Source organism: Taudactylus pleione, unplaced genomic scaffold (genome assembly GCF_031769625.1).
Source record: "Taudactylus pleione unplaced genomic scaffold, aTauple2 ptg000012l, whole genome shotgun sequence".
In the NCBI taxonomy this organism is placed as follows: Eukaryota; Metazoa; Chordata; class Amphibia; order Anura; family Myobatrachidae; genus Taudactylus; species Taudactylus pleione.
Window position 1 is genome coordinate 117,440 of NW_028284415.1, and position 15,666 is coordinate 133,105.

The 15,666-nt window shown below is 42.2% G+C and overlaps 1 long non-coding RNA gene across 1 annotated transcript in view; it reads left to right on the top strand.

Annotated features, from left to right (window-relative positions):
* Positions 1 to 12,385, top strand: part of LOC148542374 (uncharacterized) — a 52,684-nt gene extending 40,299 nt beyond the window's left edge. The window contains exons 2-3 of the long non-coding RNA XR_015877726.1: positions 9,036 to 9,088; positions 12,347 to 12,385. This is a non-coding gene — a long non-coding RNA (uncharacterized LOC148542374). The remainder of the gene's footprint in view (positions 1 to 9,035; positions 9,089 to 12,346) is intronic.
* Positions 12,386 to 15,666: the final 3,281 nt, after the last annotated feature.

Here is a 15,666-nt window from a genome sequence, read left to right on the forward strand (position 1 = left end):
TGCTTCCGCAGAATACGTACGGTTGTACGTACCAAGGGTATGGTTTTTCAAAATTAAAAGTTGGTTTGAATGCTACTGTTTTGCGTTTTTTTTATAGGCCGATTTATCAACTTTTTTTTTATATTTAAATTAGCTTACGCATGTCACTGCATCAAGCCTATCATAACTCACATTATATTTGTGAGGGTGTAGGTCACATGACTCATAAAATAACCAATAGAATTGTTTCTGTTAATTTACAAAGTACATTAGCCAATTAAATTTTTTCTAGGACCTTTATTAAAACTGTTTTGTGTAAAAAAAATCATTGCCATCATGAGAGCCGCCGCTTTTTGTCGCCGTGAACTCCTGGTCCTCACTGAAGTGATGGACCAGAGAATCACAAATTACACGCGCCCCATCACTAACCTCCGCAAGCGGCTGGCCTACGCGGAGGTGCAGCGCCGCCTGCGTGCGATCGGCTACCGCAGAAATATCGGCCAACTTGAAAGAAGGTGGTCCGATCTGTGGCGCAGATCCCCACGCCTGTTGGCCAATTTGCGACAGCAGATCCAGGAAAGTAAGTGTTTTTTTTATTTTATTTAAAATGTAAGCATACCTGCGTGTGCATGTTTACCGTATAGCCCTGTTTCTTTATTTTGTACATACCTGCATGTGCATGTTTACCGTATAGCCCTGTTTCTTTATTTTGGACATACCTGCATGTGCATGTTTACCGTATAGCCGTTTCTTTATTTTTTACATACCTGCGTGTGCATGTTTACCGTATAGCCCTGTTTCTTTATTTTGCACATACCTGCATGTGCATATTTACCGTATAGCCCTGTTTCTTTATTTTGGACATACCTGCGTGTGCATGTTTACCGTATAGCCCTGGGTTTTTTTAGGTTTTTTTTGGTGTGTAAATTTTTTCCCCAAAAAATGAAATATGTAATAATATACATTTTTCAACATCATTTAGGGGCTGAGCGCAGACTCCAACGCCAGCGATGTCGGGCTCATCCCCTATCCCCCACTCCCACCCAAACATCCTCAGCCCACTCTTCCCCAAATTCCCCCTCCAACCCAGACCTGGCCAACCGTGAGGCCTCTCCCTCTCCTCACATTCCCATCCCTCCAAATTCACACTCCCCTCCACCCCCCCCTCTTTTCCTCACCCTCAACTTCCTCCCAAATAACCCCTCCTCCATCCGTGCTGCACTGGCCCACCTCTGATGAGGACGATTTTTGGGGCTCCAGGCCCAGTCAGCATTATGACCGGTATGTTTCCCTTTTAAACTATGGTTGTTTTTTCATTATTTTGTTTTTGGTTGATGTTGTCCTTTTGCCTGTGCAGTTCAAAATTGTAAAGTATTTCTAATGTTTTTGATATATATCTTTGTGAAACAATGTCTAGGATGTTTTCCCCTTACACATGTCCAAACACTCATACTTGTGTCTTTCTTGTTTACGGTACCAACAAATGTTGTATTTTTGCGTAGTTGTAACTCTCTTTTGTGTTATTTTTGAAGAATATTTTTTGTCTTTTTTTTTCAACAATCTTTTCGTTTGGCATTCCTTTTGTTTTGGAGATGTTTTTTTTCACCTTTTTTTGTATAGTCTGATTTTTTACTAGTTTTGTAAAATATAAATTAAGGTGTCATTTTAGTAATCCGCACATTTTTTTTACCCACAGAGGACCAGAGGCGTAACGCAGAAATTTATGCTGGCTTGCAGATCTTGAGGGGCCATGTCGTTGCCATGCTTGTGGCCTTGGATCAGATTTTGGCGCGCCTGCACCACTAATTGTTTTATTTTTCGCTCAAAAAATGTTGTAAAAAATAAAATTTATTTTGATTTATTTAAGTCTCATTCCTTGTGTGTAATTCTTAGATTGTTGAACCTTACATAAGTCTACTATTTGTCCCTGATTTTTAAAGAAATGTAAATTTGTTTGTTGAAAGCTCAAGTAAGTATGTAAGCTTGCACATTAAACACATAACAATACCAATAGGTTTGGAGAAGTAACCTCAAAATGTGATTATTTTTTGGTGTGGGTAATGTTAAATTTAAAGCTACCTGCTTAAGCCTACAATTGCAAACATACTGATTCACCATAATACCTTTGGTGTTTGTTTTTAGCAACAAAGCAGGGTACTAAACTTTTCAAAATAAGAAATTACAGTATTAGGCATTAAGCAACTTTGCATTTTTAGAAACAGGTTACACTTGGTTGTAATTTACGATGGAAATGGTTGGTGAACTTAAATTTTAATGTACACAAATAATAAACACCAAGTGAATACACACAATAAATTCCAAAATTCAAAACACACACAAGTCAAAAACACACCAACCCCCCCAAAAAAACACAATCAGGAACTGTTTTAAGAAGTAGCATGCCAACATGAATCCAAAATGAGGAGAAGAAATCATTGTTCCCGAAGTTATATCCAATGTGTCCACATAAAGTCATTTGTGTTGATCAGGTAGTAGGCATGGATTTTTATGGTCATTTTAGGGATTAAAAACAAAACAAAAAAAAAACCAGTTAAAAGTGTACTTTAAAATATTACATGTCTACACTGTAGCATTTTTAAACATTATGAGGAAATAATTACCTAAAAAATCTGGCCACAACTTCATCGCGTATGGCCCCCCCACATACTGACCTCCGACCAACCTTGGGGGGGCCGTCCTCAGGCAAGGCATCCTCTGGCTGCATTGGGACACCACTCCTTATGGCAATGTTGTGAAATATCCCACACAGGACCACAATTTTCGAAACCATAGCCGGCAAATACATGAGGTCGCCACCAGAGCGGTGGAGGCATCTGAATCGGCCTTTTAAAAGGCCGATACAGCGCTCCACCACCTGCATGGTGGCTGTAAGTGCGGAATTATACTGACTTTGTGGCCCTGGTGTGGGAGCCAAATAAGGAGTGAGCAGCCAGGGCGTGCAAGGGTAACCACTGTCTCCTGTGAAAAAATAAAAAAAAACATCAGGACCATTGTGTAACAAGCTTTGCATTGGTTTCAACAGAAGGTGTCAACTTACCCAGAAGCCATGCATCACCAGCTTGTAGGTTGTTTAATTTGTGCCAAATCCCTGATTGCCGGATGACGAAGGAATCATGTGCACTGCCGGGGAATTTGGCATTCAGGGACAGGATCTGGAGGGAGGCATCACATACCACCATTACATTCATCGAGTGAAAGTGCTTTCGGTTCCTAAATATAGCCTCCAGCCTTGCTGGAGGCTGAAGTGGTATGTGAGTGCCATCCACAACCCCTATGATGTGTGGGAAGCCAGCTATTTGGTAAAAATTAGCCTTTGCCACATTAAGGGAACCCATATCCAATGGCATTTTAATAAAATGATGGAGGTGTTTAAAAAGGGCCTCCATCACTGCCCTCAGGATCCTTGAAAAGGAGGTTTGGGATATTCCAGCGACTATTCCCACAGTGGTTCGAAAGGATCCTGAGGCACAAAAATGTAACACCGACATTAATTGCGTAAGTGGTGGTATTGCTGTAGGACTGTCAATTTGCCGTTCAAGATCACTCTCTATTAATGAGAGAGTGTCTATGATGAGTTGTGGTGGAAGACGTTAACGCCTTAACACCTCATCATCTGGCATTCCAAAAAGGATGACATGTGTTCTATATATCTGGGGCCTTGCACGCCTACGAGGCCTACGCATGGGACGAAGTTGAGGTTGGTTGGGTTCTGGAACCATGGCCAATATAATATGACCAACATCAACCTGAAATGTTAAGCAAGGTAGTTATTGGTTTAGATAAATGTGTTAAGAAAAATATACTTATCTTTTCCAAGAAAACCAAAGATACTTACAGGCCTGGGACGTGTCATGTGCAAATCAACCTACATTTCAAAATTAGAAAATTTTTAAGATATTAATTTAAAAAACTACGATTGAAAACATCTAAAAAATAGAGAAGGGAGCACACATTAGTTCTCAAAATAGTACGTTACATTTAGTGGTAAGACATGATTTTACACAGAAAAATTGAAAACACATTATTACGCAAAATAGTACGTTAATTTTACATTTAAAATAGAAAAAACCATTAGTTCGCTAAATAGTACGCTACTTTTATAGTTAAATAAGGGCACATTAGTTCGCTAAATAGTCCGCTACTTTTACAGTTAAAACCACTAAAACATTAGTTCGCTAAATAGTACGCTACTTTTACAGTTAAAACCACTAAAACATTAGTTCGCTAAATAGTCCGCTACTTTTACAGTTAAATAAGGGCACATTAGTTCGCTAAATAGTAAGCTACTTTTACAGTTAAATAAGGACACATTAGTTCGCTAAATAGTACGCTACATTTAGTGGTAAGACATGATTGTTCCCATAAAATAAACAACATTACTTAGCGAAACATATGCTAAGACCAACACATCGAATTTGTAAATTCATGAAACCAAAAACACTTACCAAAAACAGACAAATATCCCAAAGTTCAAAAACATCACTGGGTCACTGCCAAAATAACTGTAAAAAAAAAAATATTACAAAAAATTGTAAACTATTTACTATTATTTTTTACGGTGGTTTTTTAAAATACTTATTCAAAAATTCAAATAAAAATAGCCAAACAATAAAAAAAAATGCGAACGGAAAAGAAAGAATTAAGAAAAAAAACCAAAAGATCCAAAAAAACAAGTGCTCCTTCTACTCAACAATCAGCCAACAATCCACTCCAACGCAAAACCTCCAACAATCATAACATGCCACCTCGACTCGAGTCACACCAAGCCATAAATAGGCTTTATTTTCCCGATCAAATTAAGGACGGACAGTAGGAGCGCACAAGGAATGATGCAGCCGAATAATGCTGACGCATGTATAAAAACGTCACAGAAGGCCAAAATCGGTCTGCTACATTGCCAAAAAAAAATGAGTACAGAGCAGCAAAGTACTAGCCAACAGGCACCATGTAAGTGGTTTTTTTTTTAGGGGAAAATGCGTATGGTTAACATTACATTTAAAACATTTTACTAAAAATCTTTTTTAACATTTAAAAAAAAGGTGTGGAGGATGCCATGGAAAAGGCTGCTGGCCCTAGTAGGCAAACTAGAGCCAAAAAAAAAGGCAGCCACAATTCACAAGGAAGGAGATGGAGGTTTTGGTGCAAATGTGCAATGACAACCTGGCACAGGCACCAAGGAATATGGGTGCAACCCAGAGATGGAAACTGTGGGACGACATAGCCAGTGGTGTCAATGGTGTGGGTGAGTTTGAACGTTCTACCCGGGAGGTCAAACGCCGGTACGTAAAAACTACATTTTATTAAAAAGTGTTTACAGGTCAAAATACTGCAGGAATAATGCCAAATTTTAAACCAACAGATGGAGCGACTTCAAATATCGGCTTAAACAAAAACTGGCTGATAGGGCTAGGCATGCAAGGGGGACAGGTGGGGGTCCCACCCCTGTGTCACTTGAGCTCACAGATTTGGAGGAGCTGGCCCAGGGGTGTGTGCAGGATGAGGAGGTGTTTGGCGTGTCGAACATGGATACCGACATGCCAGACTTTGCGGCTCCTCATGTTGCCCCAGGTAAATGTTGTAATGTTACCAAATCAGAAATGTGTTTTTGACAATATCTAGATTTTAATTTTACTCTTTTTTCTCACAGAGACACAGGCGGATGAGTCTGCTCCAGTGGTGAGCTTTGGCCGCAGAATTTCTTCTGGCTCTGCAGGGAAGGAAGCAGTAGATCCGGTTGGGGACCCTGTGGCAGACAGTCCAGGGCATTCCCCCTCGCAGGCAGTGGCCCTCCTCACTGATCTCAATGGTAAAACAGATCAGCAGACCGAGATTCTGCTGAGGATGGACGCCAATCTGCTACTGGTGGCGGTTGCCCTGGAGCAAAGTGCTGCGGCCAACGTGACCATTGCTAAGGCCCTTGCGGAAAATACTGGGGCCAACGTGCGAATAGCAAATGCCGTGGACCAGCTCGTTCGCCAGCACATGTTGGAGCCGGCCTCCCTTCCTGCCGGAACATCAGGACCCTCCACCTCTGGCACAACAACAGCCATCCCACCAAATGTGCCTAGCCCTATGCCTAGTCCAGAGGCCACAACATCTGCCTCTGGCCAGGCCAGCCGAAGGACTTCCCGGACCCGTGCAGGCTCCCTCCAACCCCCGGCCAAACGGCCTAAAAGGCGATGACAGCACTGGCTAATTTCCCCATAATCCATCTCTGTGTTTGCCCCATATTCCTGCATGGCAAAAACCTCCCTCTCCTTTCTTGTGAATTGTTTTTATTTGTTTTATTTCTGTTCAAATGCCACTTATTTTGTGGGTGTGTGGGCAAAATGATTTCTAGATTTTGTCCCATGAAAAAAAATATGTTTACTTTAATAAAAACTTGAAACAAAAATAACAAAAAAATTATTACACTTTGGAAACAAAATTGCAAAAATCTATTCTTGATTTATTCACAAACTGGTTAAAAGGTAATCCCTCTAACAAACTTACAAACAGTACAACGGAAATAGAAACATTTCATATTTTGCCTAAAAAATAAGGGTTAAAATCAATTTATGAGTTTTAATTAACAATTATCCAAAAAAAAAGGGTTATTGGTTTCTTGGTCCAAAAAAAAAAACAAAACCATGCATACAATATTGTTTGTCTACAAAATAAACACTTACAAATATGTAAAAAGCACTCAAAAAACACAAACATTTGTTAGCTAATTGATTGTATGCCCCAGAAATTAGCACTTGAGTAGTTCACCTGCGTTTGGTTTTAGCTACTAAAAAAGGTCTATTTGCAAAACACCTTAGAAGCTGTTTAGCAATTAAAAGTTAATTGTTTTTTTTGCCTCACTTGATTAATCGCAACACCATCGATGAGTCCGGGGAAGTACAAGGAGACCATCGTCATTGCGGTAGACTATACCAGACCCCAAGCTGAGCGAGCAGTCTTAATGGAAATTGGATCACATAGTGACGTGGACAAAATAGCGCCCACATTGGACGTTCGCACAAGATAATACATGTACGCCCAAAAAACGCCTTGCCACGCCTGCGTTTTCTCATCTCCACCCCCGTTACCACCCATAAACGGAACATTCTGTCAATCAAATGACATAGGACACTTCCTGTTCGCTGTGTATACGAGCGAACGAGAAATGACCTTAATGATCCGGCCGCACATGCGGTATGAGAACCGGACGCATGCGTGGTTTAAAACAATCGAATGCGTACGAGCGAACGACTGATAGCGTCCGGCTCTGAATGAGGTCCACTGGCCTCCCAGCAACAGAATGCATCTGAAGCTTGTCCTCGGCGCCAGGCGATATGACCCCAGTGGTCTAGTTTGGGAGTGGACAGAATCAGGCCCTCACTGCAGCAGCTTCCAATGCATCTCCCACGCTGGAAGCAAGGACTTCCCAGTGTCTTCCGCTTGTAGTCCAGGTCACAGCATCGCAGCTAGCAAGCTCCGCCACGACCCTGTCAAAATCACCAGACCACACAGGTTACTGGCATTGCGGCGCCGGCGGGGGTGGATGGAGTCACAGCACAGGTGTCTTACAAGAGTCCTGGAGAAAAAAAAAAAAACTTAAAACAAAACTTGGGACTACCTCAGTCCCGTCTATTATAATGGTGTGTCTCCTGCCGCACCAAATGAAAAAACTGAATGCCTGTGGCTGGGGGTGGGGTATATATGGAGGAGGACCCAGTGCATCCTGGGACCGGAAGGCATTGACTGTTTGGTGCCTAGTTTCATCCAAACCACATATTCCCCAAGATAGTTCATGTGGACCCTATGGATCCTGAAGAAGAAAAAGCAGATTTCTAAATAGATTCAGCAAACTAGCAGATTTCATATATACATACACACTACAGAAAGATACAGCTTCCTGGCTGACTGCTGGGAGAGAGGATTTGCAGTTGGAAGTGGAATACTTTAACACAGGCTTGCCGACATTTAGCACCCTCCTTCCGGGAGGGAGCTGTCGGGTTTGCATTGCTGGGGGCGTGACGAGGTCAAACGGGGCGGGGCCCGGCAGCTGACACGGCATTGGGGGCAGAGCATGGGGGCGTGGTAGCGCGATCACGCCATCATCGCTCCACCCCCTCTTCACAATGCCGTGATTAATGGCATTGTGCACCCAGGGGTGGAGCCACAATGACGCGATTCGCATCACCGGCCCCCCTGCTGCCGGGGTTTTTCCTTACAAGCGCGGGGGGTGTGGACACATCGCCGGGGGCCAGGAGGATTGCCTGCCTTCCTGGGAGGTTGGGAGCGGCACCCGTTTTTCGGGAGGCTTACGAACAAATGGGAGGGTCGGCAAGTATGCATTAATATGTATGTAGCAGGTAGACTCAGGAGACAACAGTAAGTGCTTTAAAACAAATAGGCTTTCATTTCACAAAAGGTACAGCCAGTGCACAGCAGCACAAATGACAACTCAGGAACATAGCAATATAGCTTCACAGCAGAACAGTAATATGGAAAGTCAGGGTATGCCGTATCCAATACACAGAGCACTGCCAAAGGTGCACTCCCATCTGAATGCCCCACTCAAGCAGGTTTATATACCTGAACTCCCCAAATTGAAGAAAGGGTGTGATTCTTTCCTGAAGCACAGAAAGTTAACCCTTTATTCAAATTTACCCACTAAACTCCGTTCTGACGGTCGGGCACGCCTGCATTCGCACATCCACACCCCCGTTCACAAGCACCTTCCCTTGTTACCACCCACAAATGGCACAATCTGTCACTCAAAATAGCGGCCCGACTACGGGCTACGGGTGAGCACTTTCCCATTGCACTGGCACACTCATTGCGAATTATAAGATGGTTATATTAAATTGATTGAGGTGCTAATTAAATCACCTGTTCTCAAGCATAGATATCCTTAAATCCTAGACTGTAATGGCACAGTTTGGGAAACTCTGCCTTAATGCATAACTATTGTGGAGTCCGGGACTGGGAAAATATCTTGGTAGTGCCTCAAAATGAATGTTTCTTGGCATAAAAGTCTAAATGTACATTATTATCCATTGCAGATTTGCCAACTCCTGCTCCTGCATGAATGGAGGAAAAACATACAATCTATAAAGTAAGTACACAGTCAGGCAGCACCAGATTAAGGCTTGTGGGGGCCCCAGAGCAACTAACCTGTGGGGATCCCATCAATAAATATGCACAGGCTCACGCAGCGAGTACTACAGTATGTTGCTTACCTTGTCTCCATCCTCTCCACTGACAGGCAAGGTTGCAGCATACTACCCAGCAGGAGGGAAAGAGATGGGGCGGGGGGAGTGAGAGGGAGGGGAAGGGAGAGCGCAAGAGAGAGGGAGGGAAAGAGAGGGAGAAAAAAAGGCACTGATAGAGCGCGCGCACACTACCTGTCGCAGCATCAGATTTCTATTGGGGGGGGCACTTTATAGTGCATTGCCAGTTGTGTACAGCGGAAATGTCTGTGACTGATGTTGTTTACACACATATCCGATCTGCTGTGCAGCACAGCAGATGAAAGATATATATGTCATCTGCTGGTGTGTACGGGCGACCTTCTGATCGCCCGTACACATTCTGCAAGGACCCAGCAGTGATTGACAGCTCAACTGGGCGGGCAATTTAAATACCCACCCAGTTGAGCTGTCAAGCTCGGCACATTGGGCAGATGATTGATAAGTGTGTATACATTTACCCGTCGACCTAATGTGTGCCCAACTTTATACTAGAGATGAGCGGTTCGGATTCTGTGGAATCCGAACCGCTCCGAACATAGGGGATCCGAGTCCACCCGAACCCTGTTCGGGTGTTCCCCGCCTGACTCGGATCCCCGTTCGGGGCCGAACGGTGGTCTCCTGATGTTGGATTCTCGCGAGGGCTCCGCTAGTGTAGGGCAGAATGCTATGATAGCGGCCTGCCCTACACAGAAACATACACACAGCCGCCAGCGGCAGCTGTGTGTTTGTAATAGCAGCCAATGAGAGTCAGGCAGACTCTCATTGGCTGGAAAAGAAAATTGTGGAAGGTCTAGCCATCCACAGATAGGACTCTATAATGAGAGCACACAAATGAGCAGTACCTCACCTATATAAAACTTAACCTTTAATGGGTATTCAACGTGACATAATAAAAAGACTCACAGACATACAAAACAATTACTGTATAATAATATACAGATTTGGAAACTGAAGTATAAGTAGATCACTTCAGTTGTATTATGTACATGCAAGGCGAAATATTGTTAACTAAATTACATAAATGCAAAATGTATCATTAAAGTCTAAATACACAATGTAAGAAACATGAGGTTCAGTATTGTAAGTAAAATAATTAGTCCTCTAATGGGACATACGAAGACCACCGTCATTATTGTATGTGCGTGTATTGGAGGGATAATGAAAGTCAAAAATGTAAGCAAAAGTAAGTTGGATGTATCCAGATCTGCAACTAGGCTCTACTGTCTTCTCTCATACAATGTAGAGGAGAGAGAATGAAAGATCTACTAGTGCAAGCATCCCTTGAAAAAAGTCAACAGTGAACCACTACATCAAACCCAATCTCTGCTGTTGGTTATTGTGCAGTTTGCATTGGATGACCAATGAGAGGATTATAGGATCGGTATGTGGGTCCCTGGGAACAAGATTAGTATAAAAAACCAGGGGTCTCTAAAGAAGTATAGGAAAAAGTCTGGGATAAAGATTCTGAAACAAAGGCTCTGCTGCTTCTTCTCATGTAAATATACAGAGGAGAAGGAGTGAGAGATCTCCCATGTACAGTAATCCCATGGAAATTATATATATATATATATATATATGTAGAGAGTGGTTCGCTACATAGGCCCAAATCTCCACCTATTATCGTCTTGCCAAATGGTATTGGACAGTAAAGGGGAGGGTTACAGGGTCAGTGTGGTACCACCTGAAGGAAGAAGGTGGGGTATAGAGACAGCAAGTATAGTATGGTTCACTCACATGGGAATGTACATGAGGAATTAATCAAGTAATGCAAGAATATCACTCATACCCTCTATTTGAGGAAATATCTGCAGTTATACACGTATACGTTAAATCCTGTAAGTGAAATCTCATTTGCATACTGTGGAAAACATTGGTTCTATGTTTCAAGATTAATCATGTACATAAAGTGTGATTCATTGTTGACAAAAAGGAAAGCTGAAAAAGAAGGATCACATGTCACTCTCATTGGCTGCTGCGTCCCCGGAAGGAGCCGGCTCCCCCCGCTGTGGGTGATGGGAGAGACGTCACGAGTGACGTCTTTCCCATAGTGCAGAGAGGAGCGGAAGCCACCCCCATGCCACACCTCCAAAACGGTGCAAGCTGTCGATCAAAATCGACAGCCGCCCCCTTTTGGTGCGAGATCCGGAGCGACGGAGCCAGCTCTGGCGTGCGGATGCGCAGTGGCCTAACATCGACCCACTCGCGAGCGCATAGTGCTTGCGAGCAGGTCTGAATCAGGCCCTATGTGCGGTGTAATGTGAATAAGATTGTTCACTGTGACTCCTTGGGCCGTAGCCACCTGTGTATACAAGTACTATGACTCTGTTGGCCGTACTCCACTGGGTAGGTGGGAGGGCCCAAGGACCATTCCATCTTGCACTACCTTTCATTTCTGCCACTACTGTGTGGCAATGTTTCATAGATGTGCTTTAAACTGTGGTGTCTGTGCCGCTGCTCTGTCGCTTGGTAACCAGTCAGCTCACTGCAACCGTTGGCCAATAATGGTGAAAACTATTATTTAAACTGTGAGGTGGTCTAAATTGACTGTAAATGACTGGAAATTAATGTTATTGAGGTTAATAATACTCTAGAGAGAAAAAAAACCCAATTTATGTGATTTTAGCTTTTTTTGTCAATTTTTGTAAAATAATCCAAATCCAAAGCCAGTCACCGCAGTTTGGGAAATCCAAATCCGGACTACAAATCAGAACCAAATCCTAATCTGGCAAAAAATGGTCCGGCGCACATCCCTACTTTATACATAACAAAAAATATACACAAATAATGTTTACACATTGGGGAGAATTTATGAAGCAGCGGTTTCTATTAGCCGCTGCTTCCCGGCAGGTTGCAGGTAAGTATTTAAAATGGCACCTGCAGTCAGTGTTACGCACACCGGGCTTTAGACTGACTGCGGGTGCAGTTTTAAATATAGACCTGCAACATGCCGGGAAGCAGCAGCTTACAGGAGCTGCTGCTTCGTAAATTCTCCCCATTGTCTATGTTCAACATCAATAATCCCCACCCCTTCCATTTTAGATTAGAGTGTATTCAATAATAATTCTGTTTATTTTTATGCTATGTATATAACAATAACACTCCTTTATTTCATCTAATCACAGATGACGTTGGACTGTGGCCTTCTCCGTACCATCTTGGAGTCTTCTCATTTAAGTGTGAATTTGTATAATTTTACTACTTAAATTGAATCTTATCATTAAAATTGTCTATGAAGTGTTATTTTCTTCTAAATCACAACAGTATCAGAGTATACAATAACAAACGTGTAAAAGAAATGGATTCCCGCACAGGATGTAAGGGTAAAGCTGCATACACACACAACGATTTTGTTACCAACGATTTTCTGAACGATTATTTGTCAGATTTTTTAAAGTGTAATGAACGATTTTTTTGAACTACAAACAATTTTTGCATATTCCCTTAATGAAAATCATTGAGTTGGTCAGTCTGACTGAAATACAAACTACAAACAACAAACGTGACCGCGCATGAACGAAAATCGTTCATCGTTTTAACTTAGAAAGTGAATGATCTTTTGAACAATTGAACGATAAATGATATCGTTAACGATAATCATTCAAAAAATCATTGTGTGTGTATGCACCTTATGTATTATATTATATTGTGAGCATGGGTATAAAAGCAGAGTTAAAAAAATTTAGATAATGCTTCTCAAAATGAATGGCTGGTGGTGCTCCTCGTGTGTAAAAGAAATGCAGAATTATATCTCAGAAGCCAAAGTACTCACTTTTTGAGGGCACACTTGACTTAGAAATGTTAATTGGTTAAAATAAAACTTTTATTGTTAATAAAATAAATACTTTTTTTTTATTAATTAACAATAAAAGTCATATTTTAACCAATTAACATTTCTAAATCACGTGTGCCCTCAAAAAGTGAGTACTTTGGCACTATTCTATGTAACTGATGTGAGGTCAGGATACAAGTTGGTAGAAAGGAATACTTTTTTCTAGAGATGAGCGGGGGTGGTTTTCTGAGGACCAAACCCACCCGAACATAGGAGATCCCAGTTGGATCCGAGTCCGGCTCGCTGTTTCCCGCTTAATTCGGAATCCAAAACGAGGCAAAATGTCATCATCCCACTGTTGGATTCACGGGATTTGGATTGTGTAAAGGTCCCATCGGCGCCATTTTCACTCCTTCTGTGGAGAGTGTACAGAGCAGACATGCTCTGTTCTTCTAGTGCAGTCAGTGTCGTTGTCAGTGACTTGTCACTATTTGTTCAAGGGTGCAGTGTTGTCAGGCTGGGGCTGCAGTACATAAAGTGGGGGATGTGCTGCGGTGTCACTCACTGTAGTCCTGTCAATCAAGGGGCAGGGGCTGCAGTACATAAAGGGCTGCTGCTGTGTTGTCCATAATGGGGCTTGGACTGCAGTTCATAAAGGGGTTCTGTGTCGTCCAGGGGTGCTTTTCCCCAGTGTATAAAAATAAAAGTTAAAATTAAAATCTTATTTTTTTACTCATTTTTTTTCTGTGTGTGCTAGCCAGGTAGTTACTAGTTAGTAACTAGTTACGCTATTATCGTTTGGTGACACTGACAGCCAGACCTCAGTTTATCATCCATGTATTTGTGACTCTGCAGATGGTCTGTCCGCACTCCGCTGCTCCGCAGGGGTGCTTTGTTGTCCATAAAAGGGTGCTGTGTTGATCATCAAGGGGCTGCTGCCTCATCCAGGGGTGCCTTTCCCCAGTGTAAAAAAAATAAGAGTAAAATATAAAATTAGCATTCCTCAAAAAATAAAAAATAAAGATTTCTTTTTTTGTGTGTGTGTGTTAGCAAATTAGCTGTGCTGTTCTTGTTCGGTGACACTGCTGGCTAGACCGCAGTTTATCAGCCACATATTGTGGCACTATAAGTCAAAGCACAGTGTGTTATTCTTATTCATAAAAATCTTGTGACACGGTAAGTGGCAGTGTAATATTCAACTTCATCAATCATGAATAAATTATTAGTCTACACAGCCGACTACAAGACCACAACAAAGTGCTAAATAACATGCGTAACATAGTGACATCACTGAAAGTGGCAGCGCAGTGTGTTATTTTCTTATTCATAAAAAATCTTGTGACACGGTAAGTGGTAGCGCAGTGTAATATTCAACTTTTCACTTCTTTCCTCAATCATGAATAAATTATTAGTCTACACGCTGACCACAAGACCACAACAAAGTGCTAAATAACCTGCGTAACATGTAAAACATAATAACATCACTGAAAGTGGCAGCGCAGTGTGTTATTTTCTTATTCATAAAAAATCTTGTGACATTGTAAGTGGCAGCGCAGTGTGTTATTCTTTTCTTATTCATAAAAAATATGACACTAAGTGGTAGCGCAGTGTTTTACTCTTGAAAAATCTTGTGAAACTGTGAGTGGTAGTGCAGTGTGTTATTCTTTTGTTATTCATAAAATATATTGTGACACTGTAGGTCATTGATACTGCTGTAATATTTAAAATTGGTACAAATTGAAGTGTAAGCTGTAACTCACTTCATTAATGTTGGGCATTTTTGCCATTCAGCAGGTGCATGTAGAAGATTGCAGCACCTGCAAAAAAAATTTAATTTGCCTTGTCACCAGCTGAAGCAAGAGGTAGTTATGAGGTGGAACTCCACCCTTTATATGCTTCAACAGATGGAGGAACAGTAAAACGCCATCCAATGCTATACAACGAAGTATGACATAGGAAGAGGAGGGGGAATATACCTTACTCAAGCTCAGTGGAAAATACTTTCCATTGTGTGCAGAGTGCTGAAACCCTGCAAAGTAGCCACCTGTGAAGTGAGTCTAAACACTGCCAGCTTGAGTCAGGTAATTCCCCTCATTAGACTGTTGGAAAAGCAGCTTGAGAAACTGAAGAAGGAGCTGAAATGAAGCAATTCTGCTAAGTATGTCAGACTTGTAGATCAAGTCCTTTATTCGCTTCGCCAGGATCCAAGTGTTGTCAGGATCTTCCAATCAGAGCAATACATTTTGGCGACTGTGCTGGATCCTAGGTTTAAGTCATTTTAAGGCTACTCTATGTAAACCTCCTAGAACCCAGGCTAGCAAAGCCACTAACAGCCACCCATTGTTCCCTTTGAACTAGGAACGCTCACTGGTATTTAGATGACCGTCTGGTCTTAAATCTTGGGGTAGTAGCAGTTTACAGGAATGCCCAAAGGGAACCAGAGGTAACGTAAGGAATAGGATCAGGAAAAATCAGTGGGACGGCTAGGGAGCTGATGATGTGGCTTGAGCCGGTATACAAGTTTGGAGAATTTGAAGGTTCGGCTTTGAGAGCCGATGGTGCGGCTAGAGAGATGATGGTGCGGCTTTGGTTTGAGAACTGGTGGTGCGTCTTAGAGCCGGTAGTAGAAGTTGGTAAGCTGACGGTGTGGAGTTGTGAGCCGATTATGCAGCT